The sequence below is a fragment of the Lithobates pipiens genome, unplaced genomic scaffold (genome assembly GCF_037356315.1).
Source record: "Lithobates pipiens isolate NorthernLeopardFrog02 unplaced genomic scaffold, aLitPip1_a1.2 Scaffold_27, whole genome shotgun sequence".
Lineage (NCBI taxonomy): Eukaryota > Metazoa > Chordata > Amphibia > Anura > Ranidae > Lithobates > Lithobates pipiens.
The window spans coordinates 93,283,973-93,308,604 of record NW_027507788.1 but is presented as its reverse complement, the minus strand read 5'-3'; the positions used below and the strand labels follow the sequence as shown (position 1 = coordinate 93,308,604).

General features: G+C 40.6%; 2 pseudogenes across 1 annotated transcript; both read left to right on the top strand.

Moving 5' to 3' along the window:
* The first annotated feature begins 9,070 nt into the window (after positions 1 to 9,070).
* LOC143933992 (trypsin-3-like) lies at positions 9,071 to 14,398 on the top strand (annotated as a pseudogene). The gene is made up of 4 exons (XR_013263185.1): positions 9,071 to 9,125; positions 10,606 to 10,768; positions 11,677 to 11,936; positions 14,226 to 14,398. The product of XR_013263185.1 is annotated as a trypsin-3-like (transcript).
* A 949-nt stretch (positions 14,399 to 15,347) lies between these two features.
* LOC143932967 (trypsin-3-like) lies at positions 15,348 to 20,810 on the top strand (annotated as a pseudogene).
* Positions 20,811 to 24,632: the final 3,822 nt, after the last annotated feature.

The following is a 24,632-nucleotide window of genomic DNA, read 5'->3' as shown; positions in this document are numbered from 1 at the left end:
TCATCAAGGTCTTTTACACAAGGACATGTTATATTTTCACCACAGCCATGTAACTGCTTACCAATATAGCTGTTGTTTAGAGTAGCCTAAAGAGAACATGACAGTATGACTGTATTAGTGAATTAGTGCTATATCAATATTAAGCAAATGATAAACTGAAACCCAACAAATGCTGTAACACAGTCAAAATATGTGTTATAGCAACAGTAAAAAATCACATATCTGTCACACTTCGTACATCCATGTTAAATTTCCCATATAGTGAACTGATAAATTATAAAATGCAACAGAAATAATCAGAGCCTGATTTTCACACTGTCAAGCTCAAATCATGAAAAATGATCACAAGTCTGTGATACTTCACCTAAAAATAAAAGTCTCACCAAATGCCCATGACCACTTATTTATGCAGATATGGTTCATAGGACATCCAGGTTCCTATTCTTTTCCCACCCCTCAATATATTCTCCAAAATAGGATCAACCAGAATTCTCCACTGTTTATATTCTCCTCCTTCAGTTGCAGTCCACAGAACCCACCCTTGTTCCTCCACCACTCCTCAATATAGGACAGACATACTGTATAAATCCAAAAATGCTCCCATAGTGTAGTATAATGATCAAATTCAAAAACATATTTTACTATGATAACACAATATAAAAACCAGCTCCTCTCTTTTAGGCATGAATCCTAGTACTTCTGGTGTTTCGTGCATATGACGTAATTTCAGCTAGATGCATTTCATCACCAATACGTCCTCAGGATATTAACAGCTGAGGCTGTTAATCACAGGTTGTGTGATGGAACTCTCCTCCCCATCCCCCTGGATCTCTTATGCCGCCTAGACACGATCGGAATTCCGGCCAGAAAAAGACCGATGAGAGCTTTTCATCGGAATATGCAACCGTGTGTAATCTCCAACGGAATTTAGCTGTCCGAATTCCCGCCAGCCAAAAACCGATAGCATGTTCTCAATTTTCCGACGGAAAAACTTTCTATAGGAAATTCCGATCGTGTGTATGCAATTCCGACACGCCAAAACTCACGCATGCTCAGATTCAACTAGGAGATGGAAGCTATTGGCTACTGGCTATTGAACTTCCTTTTTCTAGTGCCGTCGAACGTGTTGTACATCGCCACGTTCTAAATGATCGGAATTTGGTGTGACCGTCTGAAGGCAAGACAACTTGAATTCCGTCAGAAAACCGTGGGAAAACAATCAGAGCTTTTTCCGATGAGAATTCCGATCATGTGTACGTGGCAATAGAGTTGGCAAAACCTGTCAGAATTGACTCATGCAGATAGCAGAAGAAAGAGACAATAGACAGTATGCACACTAAATGCTATGGATTGAGGCAAGTATACACTGTAGAAGGATATGCTTTTTCATTTTCCATTTTAGAGGTTTGCAACCACTTAATTCTCAATGCTTGCTCACTACAGATTTACCCCAAAAAATGTCAAATTAACCACTTGCCGACAGCCGCACGACGATGTACGTCCTATTTTTGAAGAGGGATATCTCGGTAACGGCAGCAGCTGCTGCCACAACCGAGATATCCATCTCTTCAGGCGGCGGTCGGCTGTACGATAACGGTGGTCTCCGCGGCGGATTCGCCGCGAGATCACCACTATCGGCGGCGGGAAAGGTCGTGCTTTTTTCTATTACAAGGGATGTTTACATTCCTTGTAATAGGAATAAAAGTGATCCATTTTATTTATTTTTTTAAAACAGTGTAAAAATAAATAAAATCAATTAAAATAAATAAGAAAATTATTTTTTTTTTTTTAAAAACACCCCGTTATGACGAGCTTGCGCACAGAAGCGAGCGCATACGTGAGTAGCGCCCGCATATGAAAACGGTGGTCAAACCACACATGTGAGGTATCGCCGCGATCGGTAGAGCGAGAGCAATAATTCTAGCCCTAGACCTCCTCTGTAACGCAAAAAAATGCAAGCTGTAGAATTTTTTAAATGTCGCTTATGGAGATTTTTGAGGCTAAAAGTTTGACGCCATTCCACGAGCGGGCGCAATTTTGAAGCGTGACATGTTGGGTACCAATTTACTCGGCATACCATTATCTTTCACAGTATAAAAAAAATTGGGCTAATTTTACTGTTGTCTTATTTTTTTTATTCAAAAAAGTGAATTTTTTCCAAAAAAAGTGCGCTTGTAAGACCGCTGCGCAAATACGGTGTGAAAAAAAGTATTTCAATGACCGCCATTTTATTCTCTAGGGTGTTAGAAAAAAAACAATATAAAATGTTTGGGGGTTCTAAGTAATTTTCTAGCAAAAAAAACTGTTTTAAACATGGAAACACCAAGTCTGAAAAAGAGGCCTGGTCCTTAAGTGGTTAAACCAACTCTAAACCATAACAGTTTCTGTTTAAAGCACAACTGAACTTTTAGTTTAAATCAGCCTAATACACTACAGGAGTTTGTGGAAAGTCTAAAGGTTCATGTTCTTTAAATACCAGTCACAGCTTGAGTAGAAAAGCCTGTCCCCCAGTCAGCAAGTTGTAGAGTGGGACTGTTCCTCTCTATGTGGAAGATGTTGACTCTGCAGAGATCTGACACACCCACTGCCGAGTTAGAGCTAAATCCTTCCAATAAGTTGCACAAATGTTGCTCCTAACAGAGCTTTAGTTCTGACTCAGCTAAGGATGTGTTGGACCACTGCAGAAAGACAGCTGCTTCCACACACACAGAGAAACAATTCTTCTCTACAGCATGCAGCCATTAGGTTAGGCTTTCCTACTCAGGCTATGGCTGCTTTCTAAAGAAAAACTGTAATGCCGTGTACACACGACCGGACTTTCCAGCAGACTAGGTCCAATGGTCTTCCTGACGGACTTCGGCAGAGTTCCGATGGACTTTCCAATCTAACAAACTGGACTACACACGAACGGACTAAGTCCGTTCGAAAAGTCCGTTTATTTTGAACGTGATGATGTAAACAGGACAAAACAAGGAAGTTCAATCGCCAGTAGCTAATAGCTTCCCTTGGTTCGTATTTGGTCCCTCAGACCAGCACTCAGACGAATGGTTTTCCCGATTTTAGTCTGTTGGAATTGAGTCCGTCGGATAGATTTGAAACATGTTCTATTTCTAGGTGCATAACTTTACATTTATTAACATTAAACCTCATTTGCCACTTAGTTGCCCAATTAGACTGCACTGAGGTCGGCTTACAAATTGGAGACATCCTGTAAAGACATTAATCCACTGCATAGATTAGTGTCATCTGCAAAGACAGAAATGGTACTTTTAATCCCAGACCCTATATCTTTTATAAAGATAATAAAAATTTAGGGTCCCAACACTGAACCTTGGGATACACCACTGATAACCTTAGACCATTCAGAGTAAGAGTCATTAAGGACTACTCTCTGAATTCTGTCTTTTAGCTAGTTTTCTATCCATTTACAAGTTGATCTTTCCAAGCCTGTAGACCTTAAGTTACACATGAGCCATGTGTGGGCAACTGTGTAATGCACTCCTGTTTCGATGCCACCAGAATGTGTTTAGCTAATTTAAATATGAAATTACACTGCACTATAAATGATTGCAAATTACATGTTACATAGTTGGTAAGGTTGAATAAAGACACCAATCCACACATTTCAACCTATGTGAGCATATGTGTCTGTATGTATTTATGTTTCTTCAATTTCCCATATCCCTTTACTGTTGTCAGAAATCATGAATCAGACCAAAATAGAAGTACAGGTAAATCACACTTGTTTAATAATAATAAAAGTAAATAGAACAAACGTAGTCAAAACATAGCCAAATTCGGAAACCAGAATGAATAGTCAGACAAGCCAGGAAGTCAGGGAGCCAGGAATCAGCATAGTGGAACAGCAAACAGGATCTGTGTCAGGTCACCTTGAGGCGAGGTAACAAGTGCACACTGTAGGGATCAGGAGTGCACCGCAAGGTTGTGGACCCTACGGCTGACTGCTGCAGGCAGGGGACAGATCCCACTGGGGTTAGAGCGTAAGATTCCCTGGGGCGCGGAGTCTAAGAGCCAGCAGGTGTTCACCAGCGCCTCTGGTGGTGAGGATGGACTTGGCTGCAACTGGCTCCAGGTTGCGACCCCCAGGCTCCCCCAGCTCACACCCACAGTAGGCAACAGGAGGATAGGGATGGTGAGGGACAAAGCCAAGGTTGGGGCCACAAGCAGACAAGAATAGTCGGGTACACGCCAAAAGGTCAGGATCACAGGCAAACAAGGATAGTCAAGACACGCCAAAGTCGGTAACGGAAAACAGTAGCAGAGCACACGGCAGGAAACAGGAAGCTAACACACAAAGGAATACACAATGGTTGATCAGCCCTGATGGCCTGCAGTGTACAGGTTAATATAGGGCTCCCTGATAGGGCCTGGGGTGGAGCCATGCTTAGAGGAGAGGTTATAAAAACCACCAGGTGGAAGTGGCTGGCTTCTTAGTCTGAAGACATGAGGGGAGGTAAGCAAACACAGGAAGATCACTGCATAACCATGACAATCTGGAACCAGAAGGGATGTCAGCCAAGCAAGTCTAAGCCCTTGTACACACGGTCGGACATTCAGATGAAAAATGCCTGATCGGACCACGCTGTCGGATAATCTGACCGTGTGTGGGCTCCATCGGACTATTTCCATCGGAATATCTGACCGACAAAGTTTTAGAGCTGGGCTATAACATTTTCCAACAACATGATCCAATCGGACTTTGTCCGATCGTTTTTAGAGAATTCCGATCGGACAAAGTGCCACTCATGCTCAGATCAAATTCCTAGACCAAAGCTATTGGCTACTAGCCTGAACGTATTCCCGTCATAACGAAATAACGTCATCACGTTCTGAACGATCGGATTTTCCGACAACTTTGTCCGACCGTGTGTATGCAACACGAGTTTCGGACAAAATCTGACGGATTTGGTTGTCGGAATGTCTGACCGTGTGTACAAGGGCTTACAGGCATACAGGATAGAGTCTCTGTGATGTTGACCAAATGAAGGAAAAGAAGATCTGGGCTGGACAGCTTAAGTAAGCAGACTGATGAGACTGATATCATTAACAGGTTAGTCACTGTGGAGAAATCTGGCAATTAACCAACATCTGAGTGGCTAGCTCAGAGAAGGAAGAGCTGAGCTCAGCCCTGACAACTGCATATTACATTCGTTAAGATGCCCATCTAAAGTTTTTTTTTTTAATTATCAACACTCCCTGCTGACACCTCCAACTGTGGACAGAGTTCAGAGTACAGCTCTAACAGTTAAGAACCTTTTATGCAGTTCAAGGTTAAACCACTTCTTTTTCAACTTCATTGAGTGGCCACATGTCTTCTTAAAGTGGAATTATACTCACCTAGAATCCAGCAATGTGCCATACCTGGAACTCACTGCTGGCCACTGACATTTTCAGATGTCTGGCTTCCGGGTCTTGATCGTGAGTTGCCATCATTGTTTGGGCCGAGATGACGTCACTTCCATACATGGAAGGGAGTTCCGGCAGATTCCCCATTGCAAAATTTGTGACGTGAGGTGCATTTTACTGTACAGGGGGGACGGGGACTAGGACAGGCAGGTAAGTAGCTTTATTGCAAAAGCAAAAAAGCATGTCTTGTCTGCCTGACTGCCTATTTTCATTGTGAAGCCTACAGATACACTTTAACCACATCAATACAGTGCACTTACACCCCCTTCCTGACCAGACCAATTTTCAGCTTTCAGCGCTCTCACAGTTTGAATGACAATTACTCAGTCATCCAACACTGTACCCATATGAAACTTGCGTCCTTTTTTCCACACAAATAGAGCTTTCCTTTAGTGGTATTTAATCACTAGTGGTTTTTTTATTTTTTGTGCTATAAATAAAATAAAACGTACATTTTGTGAAAAAAATGCCTTTTTCTTTGTTTCTGTCATAAATTTTTGCTAATTAGTAATTTTTCTTCATACATTTTGGCCAAAATTTATACTGTTACCTATCTTTGGTAAAAATAACCCACATTAGTGTATATTATTTGGTCTTTGTGAAAGTTATAGAGTCTACAAACTATGGTGCCAATCACTGAAAATTGACCACATCTGATCAGGCCTTCAGTACATCAGGTGTACCTCATTTCTTGAGACACTAACAAGTCAGGAAAGTACAAATACCCCCCAAATGACCCCTTTTTACAAAGTAGACATTCCAAGGTATTAAGTAAGTAGTATGGTGAGTTTTTTTAAGTTGTCATTTTTTCCCACAATTCTTTGCAAAATGAAGATTTTATTTTATTATTATTTTTTTTTACAAAATTGTCATATTATCAGGTTATTTCTCACACACAGCATATGCATACAACAAATTACACCCCAAAATACATTCTGCTACTCTTCCCGAGTACGGCGATTCCACATGTGTGAGACTTTTACACAGCCTGGCCACATACAGAGCACCAACATTGATGTAGTACCTTCAGACGTTCTACGAGCAAAAATGACACATCTCATTTCTCAACCACCTATTACATTTTTGAAGGCCCTGGAGTACCAGGACAATGGAATTTCCCATAAAATGACCCCATTTTGGAAAGCAAACACCCCAACGTATAATCTGTGAGGCATAATGAGTCTTTTGAACGGTTCATTTTTTTCCAGAAGTTTTTGGAATATGTGGAAAAAAATCAAAACGCATTTTTTTTTTACATATTAATTGTCAATTTATAAGATATTTCTAACACATAGCATGTATATAGCAAAAATGACACCCCAAAATACATTCTGCTACTCGTCCCGAGTATGGTGATACCACATGTGTAGGACTTTTACACAGCGTGGTCACATAGAGAGGCCGAACATTGAAGTAGTACGTTCAGGCATTCTAGGAGCATAAATGACACATCTCATTTCATTCCTACCCATCACAATTTTGAAGGTCCTGGACCACCAGGACAGGGAAATTACCCACAAAATGACCCCATTTTGGAAAGCAAACACCCCAACGTATATATTCTATGAGACATGGGCTGCAAATAGGTATTCGGGTACTTTGATGGCCTGGTGACAGGTACTCTGATGGCTTGGTGACTGGTATTTGGGTACTCTGAAGGGCGGTGACAGGTACTCATATGGACTGTGACAGGTACTCGGGTACTCAGATGAACTATGACAGGTACTCAGATGAACTGTGAAAGGTACTCGGGTACTCAGATGGACTGGGACAGGTACTCGGGTACTCAGATGGACTGTGACAGGTACTCGGGTACTTGGATGAACCGTGACAGGTACTCGGGTACTTTGATGGGCTGTGACAGCTACTCGGGTACATTGATGGGCTGTGACAGGTACTTGGGTACTCTCATGGACCGTGATAGATACTCGGGTACCATGATGGACTGGGACAGGTACTCGAGTACCCAGATGGACCGTGACAGGTACCCTGATGGACCGTGACAGGTACTCGGGTACTCCGATGGACCGTGACAGGTACTCGGGTACTCTGATGGACCGTGACAGGTACTCGGGTACTCTGATGTGCCGTGACAGTTACTCGGGTACTCTGATGGGCAGTGACAGGTACTCGGGTACTCTGATGGGCTGTGACAGGTACTCGGGTACTCAGATGGACTGGGACAGGTACTCGGGTACTCTGATGGGCTGTGACGGGTACTCGGGAACTCTGATGGGCTGACAGGTACTCGGATGGGCTGTGACAGGTACTCGGGTACTCTGATGGGCTGTGACAGGTACTCAAATACTCTGATGGAGTGTGACAGGTACTCTGATGGACTGTGATTGACAGGTACTATGAGGGTTGGTGACAGGTCCTCTTTATTGGAGGGGGAAATCAGTGTGCTTGATGTGTACTGTAGGCGGTAACGAGATGTTACCGCAATCTCCTCCTCACACACGATCGGTGTGTGAGGAGGAGAACCCGGTAACATCTCGTTACCGCGGTTTGTTTACATTTTAGTGATCGGCTGTGAAAGGATCACAGCCGATCACGTGGGTAAACAGCCGACCGAAGAAACAGGGGTGCGCGCGCACGATCGCGTGCATTCCCTGTTTAAACGGGAGGCCGTCACAATAGGTGCGCCGCCTGGCCATCATTTGACGGCCGGCGGTCAGCAACTAGTTAAGCAACCGGAGACTGAACAGTTTTCTACCTATGCTGGAATCACCATTGAGGTATTTGTATATTGCTATCCTATCTCCTCTCAAGTGTCTTTTCTCCAGGAAGTATATGTTTAGGTGTTTAATGTTTGTGGTCATTCCTCATAACTGAGGTCCTCAAGGATTTTTTCCCCTTCTATGTACTCTCTCTAGTTCCAGCACATCCTTCCTGAGGACTGGCGACCAGGACTAGATGGCATACTCAAGATGTGCCCTTACTAGAGTATTGTATAGTGCTAGAATTATAATTTTATCTCTCGAGTAGATACCCTTTTTAATGCATGGTAATAGTCTGTAGGCGTTGCCAGATCCTCAGTTCTCTCAAAAGTTCTTCCCCTAGCAAGTAACTTGCATTCCTATTTTTTATTAGCGTTAAACCTCATATGCCATGTAGCTGCCCACTCCTTTGTTTTATTGAGGTCTTCTTGTAAGTCTTCTATATTCTGTTGTGAACGTTTTTCCCTGCTTAGCTTTGTATTGTCAGCAAACGATGAGATTGAACATTTTATTCCAACCTCTATATCATTTGTGTTAAGTTAATTGGTCCCAGGACAGAACACTGGGACACCATGCTCACAATTCCAGACCATTCCCTAGATATGCTATTTATCACCACCCTCTGGACACACCCCTAACATGTTGTCATCTGTGCCATTATAGTCAATGGCACACTTGTAAGCCTAGCATTGTTTTTAGAGTTTCTGCTATACAAAAATAGCCAAACAAGTTTATGACAAGTATACGTAGTCATTGTTTCTTAAGAATTAACTGAAATATCTGTGTAGATAATATGGGAATGATCAGATGTCGGGAGGTGAGTCATGGGAACGGACAATCTGTTCACTCTGCAGACCTTTATAAACCTTGTCCGGAGCTGACAACGGTCCATTCAAAATTCCAACAATTCAAAGAAGAAGAGTTACCATCAGCTCACTATGCTTTATATCTGAATATGCTTGTTCCTGGGGCTTGCAGGTAAAACCTAATTACATTACACCTCATATCAATTCTGTTGCAACCTAAAAGAGAAGTATGTTTTGTTAGCTTTTTTGCAAAATCATACATACCTAGATGGATGCAGCATCAGTCCGATGCTTTATCTGTCCCCCACCAACTGAGAACCAAGCAATCAAACAACGCCGATCACTCGGTTCTCAGGGCTCCCTGAGCAGAGAGCTGGTGACTGACCACTGTCTGCTCTGCCCCCCCCCCCCCCGCTCACTGAAGTGCTGGGCTGTGGACTGAGTGGGAGCCCGGTCCAGGCATATGGGCGGATCCTGTCTTCATTGTCACAATCTTGCCCTAGCCTGGATCGGCTCTGTGATGTCAGCAAACAGTGCATTTCAGTCCGCTGTCACCTGAAAACAGGTCACAGAAGTGCTGAGCAAACTGTACTCCTGTGATCCACAGAAGTACTTCACCTTTAAAACAGAATTTTTTCGGTCTTGAAGTGTAGGGATATCCAAAACATTTTTTTGTATTTTGGATACAATGCAGATGGATTAGAAACTTAATAGGTTTGTACTACTGTATCTGCTAAGTAGATTCACCATCTTTTTTTGTTCTAGCCACCATTTCCACTAGGATATTACGTTTTGGGAAACTAACATTTTAAAGTTGTTACAAGAACAAAACCTAAGGGGACATTTTCCATAAAGGACACCTGCTCAGGTGACCAATGTGAGCAGAATTGCCTCAGTTGGGGAGATTTCCATTCACTTTCTGTTGCATTTCTGAGACAGGAAGGGAAGGTCAATCTCCTTGATAGGACACAGATATCAAGGATATAAAAGGTGAACTTTATTCTGCATTTTTCCTCCCCTTCCCCCCAGAGGCACATACTGACCCTTCTTTCACACCCTCTTCATGCCAAACAGCTGCTGGAAACAAGATGAGCTGCCCTTTCAATGCACTTAGTCATTTAAGTTGTAAGTCCCCCAAGGTTATGGACTCTCCTGGTGAGACAAGTCTAGTGCTTGATGTGTTGCCTAGCACTGGCCCATAGAGTCAGTATGCATGAGCATTCATATCAGTACATGGAAGTATTTTGTTTGCCCTTGCTAGCAGAACATAGCAGTGGGGGAGCAAAGGAAAGGTGAATACATGCTCTTGGCAAGTGGGAATAAAGTTTAAACGTTCCCAAAGGTTGGCAGCAAATTTTCGGTCTCTGTTCCACCAAGGTTATAGACTCTCCCGATGAGACAGGCCTTGCCCTTTATGATTTTCCCATTGCTGGCACATAGAGTCAGCATGCATGAGCATTCATACCCCAAGTACCTGGAAGTATTTTGTTTGCCCATGCTGGCTGAACATAGAAGCAAGGGTCAAAGGAAATGTGAATATAGGCTTTTGGCAAGTGGGAATAAAATGTTAACTTTCCCAAAGGTTGGTAGCACATTTTAGGTTTCTGTTCCACCAAGTATTTGTAAATAAACTCTTTTTCATTCCTTTGCAGCTGCTGCTCCTCAGTATGATGACGATAAAATTATTAATGGCTACGAATGTGCCAGCCATTCTCAACCTTGGCAAGTTTACATCAGCCACAATGGAGGACAATGGTGTGGTGGATCCCTGATTTCATCAAGGTGGATCATATCAGCAGCTCATTGCTATCAGCCGTAAGTTCCAAGATTATTCTTTGTAGATTGGTAATACTTGGCAATACAGAATACAGACCAAACCAGTGGTCTAGGGCTGAAATGGCTTGGGCCCCTGAATAGGATCAGAGAATCATATGTCAGCCATAAAAAGGGATCTATAATTGTCTGAATAATTAGACCTATAGGAAATCCACTGTTGACTTCATGCTTTATCTAAAAGCGTAGCTATGGACAAAAATTTAAAATATATATATATTTAATGCAGTCTATTAAAATTAACATCGCAGTAACGCAGTTTTATTACCTGCTGGACCTGCACAAAATTCCATTATTTTTAGCCAAGTGAGCTAGCAAAAAGGGAAGCTAGAGAGGTTTGGATAATCCATTTAAAACTGACATATATAATGATATGAATCCATTCACATGTAGCATTATGCCCATAAACCCAGCTGCCATTTTATCTCTATGGTTTATTTAATATATTGCCTGTATATTATATTTGTGGTGATTGTCAGTAGTGGCAGTAGCCACAAAGTCATCCAATACTGAAAACAGGATAGATTATAATGATAGGAAACAAGATATTATTTAGCTGATAGAACAAGGTTAGCGGTATGATCAAGTTTTTCTTTACTATCAAAAGAGAAATATTTAGTGGGTGGTGTTCAAAGGGGCATTTTTTTTAGCCAACGCACAGTGGCCTAGAGTCCCATGTTTTGTGCTACCAGAAAAAAATAGAGGTTGCAAAACACAGTTACACACTCTACACCTTCTTACTTAGTATCCAAAGTCCTGCAAAGTTAATGTTTTGCCATGAATTAAACTTATAGAAATCCTCTACATTTTGCATATTATCTATAGTCACCTTTAATTAATTAAATTTGATATCTACAGCTCCTCTTTATTCTTATATCCAAATTATACAGGCCCGAAACCTTCATTGCTCACCTTGGGGAACATGATGTTACTAAACAAGAAGGAACGGAACAGCGTATCCAGGTGGAAAAGGCTATAATACACCCTCTGTACGATGATGAATCCTTCGATCATGATTTCATGCTGGTCAAACTAGCTAAGCCGGCCCAGTTCAATCAGTACGTCCAACCCATCCCAGTAGCCTCTTCCTGCCCAACTGTAGGAAGTCAGTGTCTGGTATCAGGCTGGGGAAACATGAAAATCTTTGGAGGCAAGTTCATTTTCTGGGCTTTAAATATAATTGTTTTACGACTGAACTTTATTTAAAAAAGAAAACATCAACTGCAGTTAATGCAAGGACCGATTTTATTATCAGACTTGTATAACCTGCATGGTAGCAGATTCGAAGAGGAAGGGCGAGACTATGTTTCATTGCACATGTATTGACTACAAACATACCGAAAGAAGGAAATAGCAGAATACTGACTCATACGTGTGCTGCTGCTCCTATATTGTCCAGTCAGCAAGTCTGGGTTATTTTAAAGAATATCTAAACCCAAAAACAGAGTAATATATAGTTTTGCAGTTTACCAATCCTCAGATGTGTTGCCTGCAATGATTTCCTTGTTTCAGTTTCTGTTTACTTCATTTTCACCTAGCAATTTTGCCATTAGCACACAACAGTCCTAGGGTGACAACATTCACATACTATACTGCACCTAGCGAGAAGCAGCATTGTCACCCTAGGCAGCATATCTAATTTGGACTATAAAGACCTGTTTGGGAATACACAGAAGAAAACTGAAAAAGCACCAAATTTCTGACCAAATCTACAGGTATTGTTCTGCATTTTCAGAAAATGTCATTACCATGAAAAAATGCAGCATCTAAGGACTGTTAAGCTGGTATTTGTTACATTTTTGTGCTTGGATTTAGATATACATTAGCAAGGAAAATAATGATATGGTGTTAGGTAAATTCAATCAGCACACACAAAAATGCGCAAAGTTCCCAAACAATCCCAAAAGCATAAAGTATAACTCTGTTCCTATTGTAATAATGCACACACATGCCCACCGATTTAATTCACTTATTGAGTTAATTCTGAACTTGTGGAGGATTTCTTCAAACTGGAGCAGCTGCAGCTACTTTGCTTCCAGACATCTGCCCCTCTTTCTTGCACTGTAGGAATATCCTTTCTGAAATAACTAAGTGTAAATTAAGATCTTATAGGCATTGTGTTACAATACTAGTTGCAGAGCTGGCACATCACTTGGAGAGAGGACAAGTATGTATAATATACTGACTTGGAACTGGAATGATTCCCCAAATTCTAACCATTACTTAACAGGTAATATTCTGCAATGTCAGGTTTTGTAAAAAAGGGCAATCACCAACGGGAACACCACAACACCAAACTAAATATTGCTCCAAAGCAAGCCAACAAAACCACCTCAATTTACAATTGCGGTAAATAGTCTTACCCTTTATATCGAGGTAATTAAAAAAAATATATTATACCATAGTCCTCATCCCTTACCAACAACTTCACTTAAGGTAAATCCATGAACCTCATTCCCTGCAAGAATTAGAATAATGCACAACATTCATGATGAACCTCGAGATAACTACCAGTAAAACTAATACCTCAACCATTCCCCATGACTGCATATGAATATATTTGTAATAACAAATATAACCTCATGAAATTACAAAAACTGGAAGCAAAATTTGGGCTCCTCTGTCTCTGGTTTATTGTTCTAGTACCTTGTAGTATTTTTGCCACACTTTGGGGTTGATTTACTAAAAGTGGAGAGTACATAATCTGGTGCAAATGTGCATGGTAGCCAATTAACTTCTAACTGCAGATTGATCAACTGAGCTTTGACCAAAAAACCTGGAAGCTGTTTGGTTTCTATGTAAAGCTGCACCAGAGTTTGCACGCTCCAGTTTTAGTAAATCAACCCCTTTCTCTGCCACCATTTCTGCTAAGATTTGCTTAAAGGGGGAAGGGTTATATATATATTCTGTCAGGTCTTTATTACTGTACATTTCCCAATGGCAATATTCCATTTTCATCACCACGACAAGAAGTGGAAAATCTGGGGACACAAATCTAAATAAAAGTATTCTCTAGGTTTTAACCCTCCCTCACACTATGCAAAACTGAAAAAAACAGTTTTAGCTGGAACTCCACTTTAATTAAAATACTTACCTTATAAGAAAAATGGCTCTCGTCCTCTCCAAAAATAATGTAAAATGATTTTGTAAAATTGTTGTGTATAACATCACTCATACCTTAAAGTGGATGTAAAGCCTTAAGGTTTTTCACCTTAATGCATTCTATGCGACTTTCCATGGGGGCACCCGATGAAGAGGAGGGGCTTGGAGCGCCTACGGGGCAACCCAGTACAAGGGCTGCTCTGTGCAAAACCATTACATAGAGCAGGTAAGTATAGGCATGTTTGTGTTTTTTATTTAAAAAAAAGGGAGTGTTTAACATCACTTACATGGCATTATGCAGTAGTTGATATTATACTATAATTTTTTTTTTCTTTAGTGCAATATGCTACAAAATTACAGTGTCTTGATCTCCCTGTTTTGTCGGACTCCAGCTGTAAATCTTCTTATTCAAACATGATCACTACAAATATGTTTTGTGCTGGTTTTCTAGAAGGTGGCAAAGATGCATGTGCAGTAAGTATTGAAGATGTATAGAATTATGAATATTCATAAATGTCTTTATATTGTATGTTTAGGATAGTAAGAATATCCAGAGCAAAGCATATGATTGCTATAGGACCAATGGCAGAACTACTGCCTGGTCTACGGGGCCCAGGGCAGAGAGGGGCCTGGTCAGGACCAGAAGTGGTAAGTTGTGTAATTTAAAGCAGAACTGAACCCATTAATTTACCTGTTCTGTATCCTATCTCCTCTCAAGTGTCTTTTCTCCAGGAAGTATATGTTTAGGTGTTTAATGTTTGTGGTCATTCCTCATAACTGAGGTCCTCAAGGATTTTTTCCCCTTCTATGTACTCTCTCTAGTTCCAGCACATCCTTCCTGAGGACTGGCGACCAGGACTAGATGGCATACTCAAGATGTGCCCTTACTAGAGTATTGTATAGTGCTAGAATTATAATTTTATCTCTCGAGTAGATACCCTTTTTAATGCATGGTAATAGTCTGTAGGCGTTGCCAGATCCTCAGTTCTCTCAAAAGTTCTTCCCCTAGCAAGTAACTTGCATTCCTATTTTTTATTAGCGTTAAACCTCATATGCCATGTAGCTGCCCACTCCTTTGTTTTATTGAGGTCTTCTTGTAAGTCTTCTATATTCTGTTGTGAACGTTTTTCCCTGCTTAGCTTTGTATTGTCAGCAAACGATGAGATTGAACATTTTATTCCAACCTCTATATCATTTGTGTTAAGTTAATTGGTCCCAGGACAGAACACTGGGACACCATGCTCACAATTCCAGACCATTCCCTAGATATGCTATTTATCACCACCCTCTGGACACACCCCTAACATGTTGTCATCTGTGCCATTATAGTCAATGGCACACTTGTAAGCCTAGCATTGTTTTTAGAGTTTCTGCTATACAAAAATAGCCAAACAAGTTTATGACAAGTATACGTAGTCATTGTTTCTTAAGAATTAACTGAAATATCTGTGTAGATAATATGGGAATGATCAGATGTCGGGAGGTGAGTCATGGGAACGGACAATCTGTTCACTCTGCAGACCTTTATAAACCTTGTCCGGAGCTGACAACGGTCCATTCAAAATTCCAACAATTCAAAGAAGAAGAGTTACCATCAGCTCACTATGCTTTATATCTGAATATGCTTGTTCCTGGGGCTTGCAGGTAAAACCTAATTACATTACACCTCATATCAATTCTGTTGCAACCTAAAAGAGAAGTATGTTTTGTTAGCTTTTTTGCAAAATCATACATACCTAGATGGATGCAGCATCAGTCCGATGCTTTATCTGTCCCCCACCAACTGAGAACCAAGCAATCAAACAACGCCGATCACTCGGTTCTCAGGGCTCCCTGAGCAGAGAGCTGGTGACTGACCACTGTCTGCTCTGCCCCCCCCCCCCCCCCCCCGCTCACTGAAGTGCTGGGCTGTGGACTGAGTGGGAGCCCGGTCCAGGCATATGGGCGGATCCTGTCTTCATTGTCACAATCTTGCCCTAGCCTGGATCGGCTCTGTGATGTCAGCAAACAGTGCATTTCAGTCCGCTGTCACCTGAAAACAGGTCACAGAAGTGCTGAGCAAACTGTACTCCTGTGATCCACAGAAGTACTTCACCTTTAAAACAGAATTTTTTCGGTCTTGAAGTGTAGGGATATCCAAAACATTTTTTTGTATTTTGGATACAATGCAGATGGATTAGAAACTTAATAGGTTTGTACTACTGTATCTGCTAAGTAGATTCACCATCTTTTTTTGTTCTAGCCACCATTTCCACTAGGATATTACGTTTTGGGAAACTAACATTTTAAAGTTGTTACAAGAACAAAACCTAAGGGGACATTTTCCATAAAGGACACCTGCTCAGGTGACCAATGTGAGCAGAATTGCCTCAGTTGGGGAGATTTCCATTCACTTTCTGTTGCATTTCTGAGACAGGAAGGGAAGGTCAATCTCCTTGATAGGACACAGATATCAAGGATATAAAAGGTGAACTTTATTCTGCATTTTTCCTCCCCTTCCCCCCAGAGGCACATACTGACCCTTCTTTCACACCCTCTTCATGCCAAACAGCTGCTGGAAACAAGATGAGCTGCCCTTTCAATGCACTTAGTCATTTAAGTTGTAAGTCCCCCAAGGTTATGGACTCTCCTGGTGAGACAAGTCTAGTGCTTGATGTATTGCCTAGCACTGGCCCATAGAGTCAGTATGCATGAGCATTCATATCAGTACATGGAAGTATTTTGTTTGCCCTTGCTAGCAGAACATAGCAGTGGGGGAGCAAAGGAAAGGTGAATACATGCTCTTGGCAAGTGGGAATAAAGTTTAAACGTTCCCAAAGGTTGGCAGCAAATTTTCGGTCTCTGTTCCACCAAGGTTATAGACTCTCCCGATGAGACAGGCCTTGCCCTTTATGATTTTCCCATTGCTGGCACATAGAGTCAGCATGCATGAGCATTCATACCCCAAGTACCTGGAAGTATTTTGTTTGCCCATGCTGGCTGAACATAGAAGCAAGGGTCAAAGGAAATGTGAATATAGGCTTTTGGCAAGTGGGAATAAAATGTTAACTTTCCCAAAGGTTGGTAGCACATTTTAGGTTTCTGTTCCACCAAGTATTTGTAAATAAACTCTTTTTCATTCCTTTGCAGCTGCTGCTCCTCAGTATGATGACGATAAAATTATTAATGGCTACGAATGTGCCAGCCATTCTCAACCTTGGCAAGTTTACATCAGCCACAATGGAGGACAATGGTGTGGTGGATCCCTGATTTCATCAAGGTGGATCATATCAGCAGCTCATTGCTATCAGCCGTAAGTTCCAAGATTATTCTTTGTAGATTGGTAATACTTGGCAATACAGAATACAGACCAAACCAGTGGTCTAGGGCTGAAATGGCTTGGGCCCCTGAATAGGATCAGAGAATCATATGTCAGCCATAAAAAGGGATCTATAATTGTCTGAATAATTAGACCTATAGGAAATCCACTGTTGACTTCATGCTTTATCTAAAAGCGTAGCTATGGACAAAAATTTAAAATATATATATATTTAATGCAGTCTATTAAAATTAACATCGCAGTAACGCAGTTTTATTACCTGCTGGACCTGCACAAAATTCCATTATTTTTAGCCAAGTGAGCTAGCAAAAAGGGAAGCTAGAGAGGTTTGGATAATCCATTTAAAACTGACATATATAATGATATGAATCCATTCACATGTAGCATTATGCCCATAAACCCAGCTGCCATTTTATCTCTATGGTTTATTTAATATATTGCCTGTATATTATATTTGTGGTGATTGTCAGTAGTGGCAGTAGCCACAAAGTCATCCAATACTGAAAACAGGATAGATTATAATGATAGGAAACAAGATATTATTTAGCTGATAGAACAAGGTTAGCGGTATGATCAAGTTTTTCTTTACTATCAAAAGAGAAATATTTAGTGGGTGGTGTTCAAAGGGGCATTTTTTTTAGCCAACGCACAGTGGCCTAGAGTCCCATGTTTTGTGCTACCAGAAAAAAATAGAGGTTGCAAAACACAGTTACACACTCTACACCTTCTTACTTAGTATCCAAAGTCCTGCAAAGTTAATGTTTTGCCATGAATTAAACTTATAGAAATCCTCTACATTTTGCATATTATCTATAGTCACCTTTAATTAATTAAATTTGATATCTACAGCTCCTCTTTATTCTTATATCCAAATTATACAGGCCCGAAACCTTCATTGCTCACCTTGGGGAACATGATGTTACTAAACAAGAAGGAACGGAACAGCGTATCCAGGTGGAAAAGGCTATAATACACCCTCTGTACGATGATGAATCCTTCGATCATGATTTCATGCTGGTCAAACTAGCTAAGCCGGCCCAGTTCAATCAGTACGTCCAACCCATCCCAGTAGCCTCTTCCTGCCCAACTGTAGGAAGTCAGTGTCTGGTATCAGGCTGGGGAAACATGAAAATCTTTGGAGGCAAGTTCATTTTCTGGGCTTTAAATATAATTGTTTTACGACTGAACTTTATTTAAAAAAGAAAACATCAACTGCAGTTAATGCAAGGACCGATTTTATTATCAGACTTGTATAACCTGCATGGTAGCAGATTCGAAGAGGAAGGGCGAGACTATGTTTCATTGCACATGTATTGACTACAAACATACCGAAAGAAGGAAATAGCAGAATACTGACTCATAAGTGTGCTGCTGCTCCTATATTGTCCAGTCAGCAAGTCTGGGTTATTTTAAAGAATATCTAAACCCAAAAACAGAGTAATATATAGTTTTGCAGTTTACCAATCCTCAGATGTGTTGCCTGCAATGATTTCCTTGTTTCAGTTTCTGTTTACTTCATTTTCACCTAGCAATTTTGCCATTAGCACACAACAGTCCTAGGGTGACAACATTCACATACTATACTGCACCTAGCGAGAAGCAGCATTGTCACCCTAGGCAGCATATCTAATTTGGACTATAAAGACCTGTTTGGGAATACACAGAAGAAAACTGAAAAAGCACCAAATTTCTGACCAAATCTACAGGTATTGTTCTGCATTTTCAGAAAATGTCATTACCATGAAAAAATGCAGCATCTAAGGACTGTTAAGCTGGTATTTGTTACATTTTTGTGCTTGGATTTAGATATACATTAGCAAGGAAAATAATGATATGGTGTTAGGTAAATTCAATCAGCACACACAAAAATGCGCAAAGTTCCCAAACAATCCCAAAAGCATAAAGTATAACTCTGTTCCTATTGTAATAATGCACACACATGCCCACCGATTTAATTCACTTATTGAGTTAATTCTGAACTTGTGGAGGATTTCTTCAAACTGGAGCAGCTGCAGCTACTTTGCTTCCAGACATCTGCCCCTCTTTCTTGCACTGTAGGAATATCCTTTCTGAAATAACTAAGTGTAAATTAAGATCTTATAGGCATTGTGTTACAATACTAGTTGCAGAGCTGGCACATCACTTGGAGAGAGGACAAGTATGTATAATATACTGACTTGGAACTGGAATGATTCCCCAAATTCTAACCATTACTTAACAGGTAATATTCTGCAATGTCAGGTTTTGTAAAAAAGGGCAATCACCAACGGGAACACCACAACACCAAACTAAATATTGCTCCAAAGCAAGCCAACAAAACCACCTCAATTTACAATTGCGGTAAATAGTCTTACCCTTTATATCGAGGTAATTAAAAAAAATATATTATACCATAGTCCTCATCCCTTACCAACAACTTCACTTAAGGTAAATCCATGAACCTCATTCCCTGCAAGAATTAGAATAATGCACAACATTCATGATGAACCTCGAGATAACTACCAGTAAAACTAATACCTCAACCATTCCCCATGACTGCATATGAATATATTTGTAATAACAAATATAACCTCATGAAATTACAAAAACTGGAAGCAAAATTTGGGCTCCTCTGTCTCTGGTTTATTGTTCTAGTACCTTGTAGTATTTTTGCCACACTTTGGGGTTGATTTACTAAAAGTGGAGAGTACATAATCTGGTGCAAATGTGCATGGTAGCCAATTAACTTCTAACTGCAGATTGATCAACTGAGCTTTGACCAAAAAACCTGGAAGCTGTTTGGTTTCTATGTAAAGCTGCACCAGAGTTTGCACGCTCCAGTTTTAGTAAATCAACCCCTTTCTCTGCCACCATTTCTGCTAAGATTTGCTTAAAGGGGGAAGGGTTATATATATATTCTGTCAGGTCTTTATTACTGTACATTTCCCAATGGCAATATTCCATTTTCATCACCACGACAAGAAGTGGAAAATCTGGGGACACAAATCTAAATAAAAGTATTCTCTAGGTTTTAACCCTCCCTCACACTATGCAAAACTGAAAAAAACAGTTTTAGCTGGAACTCCACTTTAATTAAAATACTTACCTTATAAGAAAAATGGCTCTCGTCCTCTCCAAAAATAATGTAAAATGATTTTGTAAAATTGTTGTGTATAACATCACTCATACCTTAAAGTGGATGTAAAGCCTTAAGGTTTTTCACCTTAATGCATTCTATGCGACTTTCCATGGGGGCACCCGATGAAGAGGAGGGGCTTGGAGCGCCTACGGGGCAACCCAGTACAAGGGCTGCTCTGTGCAAAACCATTACATAGAGCAGGTAAGTATAGGCATGTTTGTGTTTTTTATTTAAAAAAAAGGGAGTGTTTAACATCACTTACATGGCATTATGCAGTAGTTGATATTATACTATAATTTTTTTTTTCTTTAGTGCAATATGCTACAAAATTACAGTGTCTTGATCTCCCTGTTTTGTCGGACTCCAGCTGTAAATCTTCTTATTCAAACATGATCACTACAAATATGTTTTGTGCTGGTTTTCTAGAAGGTGGCAAAGATGCATGTGCAGTAAGTATTGAAGATGTATAGAATTATGAATATTCATAAATGTCTTTATATTGTATGTTTAGGATAGTAAGAATATCCAGAGCAAAGCATATGATTGCTATAGGACCAATGGCAGAACTACTGCCTGGTCTACGGGGCCCAGGGCAGAGAGGGGCCTGGTCAGGACCAGAAGTGGTAAGTTGTGTAATTTAAAGCAGAACTGAACCCATTAATTTACCTGTTCTGTATCCTATCTCCTCTCAAGTGTCTTTTCTCCAGGAAGTATATGTTTAGGTGTTTAATGTTTGTGGTCATTCCTCATAACTGAGGTCCTCAAGGATTTTTTCCCCTTCTATGTACTCTCTCTAGTTCCAGCACATCCTTCCTGAGGACTGGCGACCAGGACTAGATGGCATACTCAAGATGTGCCCTTACTAGAGTATTGTATAGTGCTAGAATTATAATTTTATCTCTCGAGTAGATACCCTTTTTAATGCATGGTAATAGTCTGTAGGCGTTGCCAGATCCTCAGTTCTCTCAAAAGTTCTTCCCCTAGCAAGTAACTTGCATTCCTATTTTTTATTAGCGTTAAACCTCATATGCCATGTAGCTGCCCACTCCTTTGTTTTATTGAGGTCTTCTTGTAAGTCTTCTATATTCTGTTGTGAACGTTTTTCCCTGCTTAGCTTTGTATTGTCAGCAAACGATGAGATTGAACATTTTATTCCAACCTCTATATCATTTGTGTTAAGTTAATTGGTCCCAGGACAGAACACTGGGACACCATGCTCACAATTCCAGACCATTCCCTAGATATGCTATTTATCACCACCCTCTGGACACACCCCTAACATGTTGTCATCTGTGCCATTATAGTCAATGGCACACTTGTAAGCCTAGCATTGTTTTTAGAGTTTCTGCTATACAAAAATAGCCAAACAAGTTTATGACAAGTATACGTAGTCATTGTTTCTTAAGAATTAACTGAAATATCTGTGTAGATAATATGGGAATGATCAGATGTCGGGAGGTGAGTCATGGGAACGGACAATCTGTTCACTCTGCAGACCTTTATAAACCTTGTCCGGAGCTGACAACGGTCCATTCAAAATTCCAACAATTCAAAGAAGAAGAGTTACCATCAGCTCACTATGCTTTATATCTGAATATGCTTGTTCCTGGGGCTTGCAGGTAAAACCTAATTACATTACACCTCATATCAATTCTGTTGCAACCTAAAAGAGAAGTATGTTTTGTTAGCTTTTTTGCAAAATCATACATACCTAGATGGATGCAGCATCAGTCCGATGCTTTATCTGTCCCCCACCAACTGAGAACCAAGCAATCAAACAACGCCGATCACTCGGTTCTCAGGGCTCCCTGAGCAGAGAGCTGGTGACTGACCACTGTCTGCTCTGCCCCCCCCCCCCCCCCCGCTCACTGAAGTGCTGGGCTGTGGACTGAGTGGGAGCCCGGTCCAGGCATATGGGCGGATCCTGTCTTCATTGTCACAATCTTGCCCTAGCCTGGATCGGCTCTGTGATGTCAGCAAACAGTGCATTTCAGTCCGCTGTCACCTGAAAACAGGTCACAGAAGTGCTGAGCAAACTGTACTCCTGTGATCCACAGAAGTACTTCACCTTTAAAACAGAATTTTTTCGGTCTTGAAGTGTAGGGATATCCAAAACATTTTTTTGTATTTTGGATACAATGCAGATGGATTAGAAACTTAATAGGTTTGTACTACTGTATCTGCTAAGTAGATTCACCATCTTTTTTTGTTCTAGCCACCATTTCCACTAGGATATTACGTTTTGGGAAACTAACATTTTAAAGTTGTTACAAGAACAAAACCTAAGGGGACATTTTCCATAAAGGACACCTGCTCAGGTGACCAATGTGAGCAGAATTGCCTCAGTTGGGGAGATTTCCATTCACTTTCTGTTGCATTTCTGAGACAGGAAGGGAAGGTCAATCTCCTTGATAGGACACAGATATCAAGGATATAAAAGGTGAACTTTATTCTGCATTTTTCCTCCCCTTCCCCCCAGAGGCACATACTGACCCTTCTTTCACACCCTCTTCATGCCAAACAGCTGCTGGAAACAAGATGAGCTGCCCTTTCAATGCACTTAGTCATTTAAGTTGTAAGTCCCCCAAGGTTATGGACTCTCCTGGTGAGACAAGTCTAGTGCTTGATGTATTGCCTAGCACTGGCCCATAGAGTCAGTATGCATGAGCATTCATATCAGTACATGGAAGTATTTTGTTTGCCCTTGCTAGCAGAACATAGCAGTGGGGGAGCAAAGGAAAGGTGAATACATGCTCTTGGCAAGTGGGAATAAAGTTTAAACGTTCCCAAAGGTTGGCAGCAAATTTTCGGTCTCTGTTCCACCAAGGTTATAGACTCTCCCGATGAGACAGGCCTTGCCCTTTATGATTTTCCCATTGCTGGCACATAGAGTCAGCATGCATGAGCATTCATACCCCAAGTACCTGGAAGTATTTTGTTTGCCCATGCTGGCTGAACATAGAAGCAAGGGTCAAAGGAAATGTGAATATAGGCTTTTGGCAAGTGGGAATAAAATGTTAACTTTCCCAAAGGTTGGTAGCACATTTTAGGTTTCTGTTCCACCAAGTATTTGTAAATAAACTCTTTTTCATTCCTTTGCAGCTGCTGCTCCTCAGTATGATGACGATAAAATTATTAATGGCTACGAATGTGCCAGCCATTCTCAACCTTGGCAAGTTTACATCAGCCACAATGGAGGACAATGGTGTGGTGGATCCCTGATTTCATCAAGGTGGATCATATCAGCAGCTCATTGCTATCAGCCGTAAGTTCCAAGATTATTCTTTGTAGATTGGTAATACTTGGCAATACAGAATACAGACCAAACCAGTGGTCTAGGGCTGAAATGGCTTGGGCCCCTGAATAGGATCAGAGAATCATATGTCAGCCATAAAAAGGGATCTATAATTGTCTGAATAATTAGACCTATAGGAAATCCACTGTTGACTTCATGCTTTATCTAAAAGCGTAGCTATGGACAAAAATTTAAAATATATATATATTTAATGCAGTCTATTAAAATTAACATCGCAGTAACGCAGTTTTATTACCTGCTGGACCTGCACAAAATTCCATTATTTTTAGCCAAGTGAGCTAGCAAAAAGGGAAGCTAGAGAGGTTTGGATAATCCATTTAAAACTGACATATATAATGATATGAATCCATTCACATGTAGCATTATGCCCATAAACCCAGCTGCCATTTTATCTCTATGGTTTATTTAATATATTGCCTGTATATTATATTTGTGGTGATTGTCAGTAGTGGCAGTAGCCACAAAGTCATCCAATACTGAAAACAGGATAGATTATAATGATAGGAAACAAGATATTATTTAGCTGATAGAACAAGGTTAGCGGTATGATCAAGTTTTTCTTTACTATCAAAAGAGAAATATTTAGTGGGTGGTGTTCAAAGGGGCATTTTTTTTAGCCAACGCACAGTGGCCTAGAGTCCCATGTTTTGTGCTACCAGAAAAAAATAGAGGTTGCAAAACACAGTTACACACTCTACACCTTCTTACTTAGTATCCAAAGTCCTGCAAAGTTAATGTTTTGCCATGAATTAAACTTATAGAAATCCTCTACATTTTGCATATTATCTATAGTCACCTTTAATTAATTAAATTTGATATCTACAGCTCCTCTTTATTCTTATATCCAAATTATACAGGCCCGAAACCTTCATTGCTCACCTTGGGGAACATGATGTTACTAAACAAGAAGGAACGGAACAGCGTATCCAGGTGGAAAAGGCTATAATACACCCTCTGTACGATGATGAATCCTTCGATCATGATTTCATGC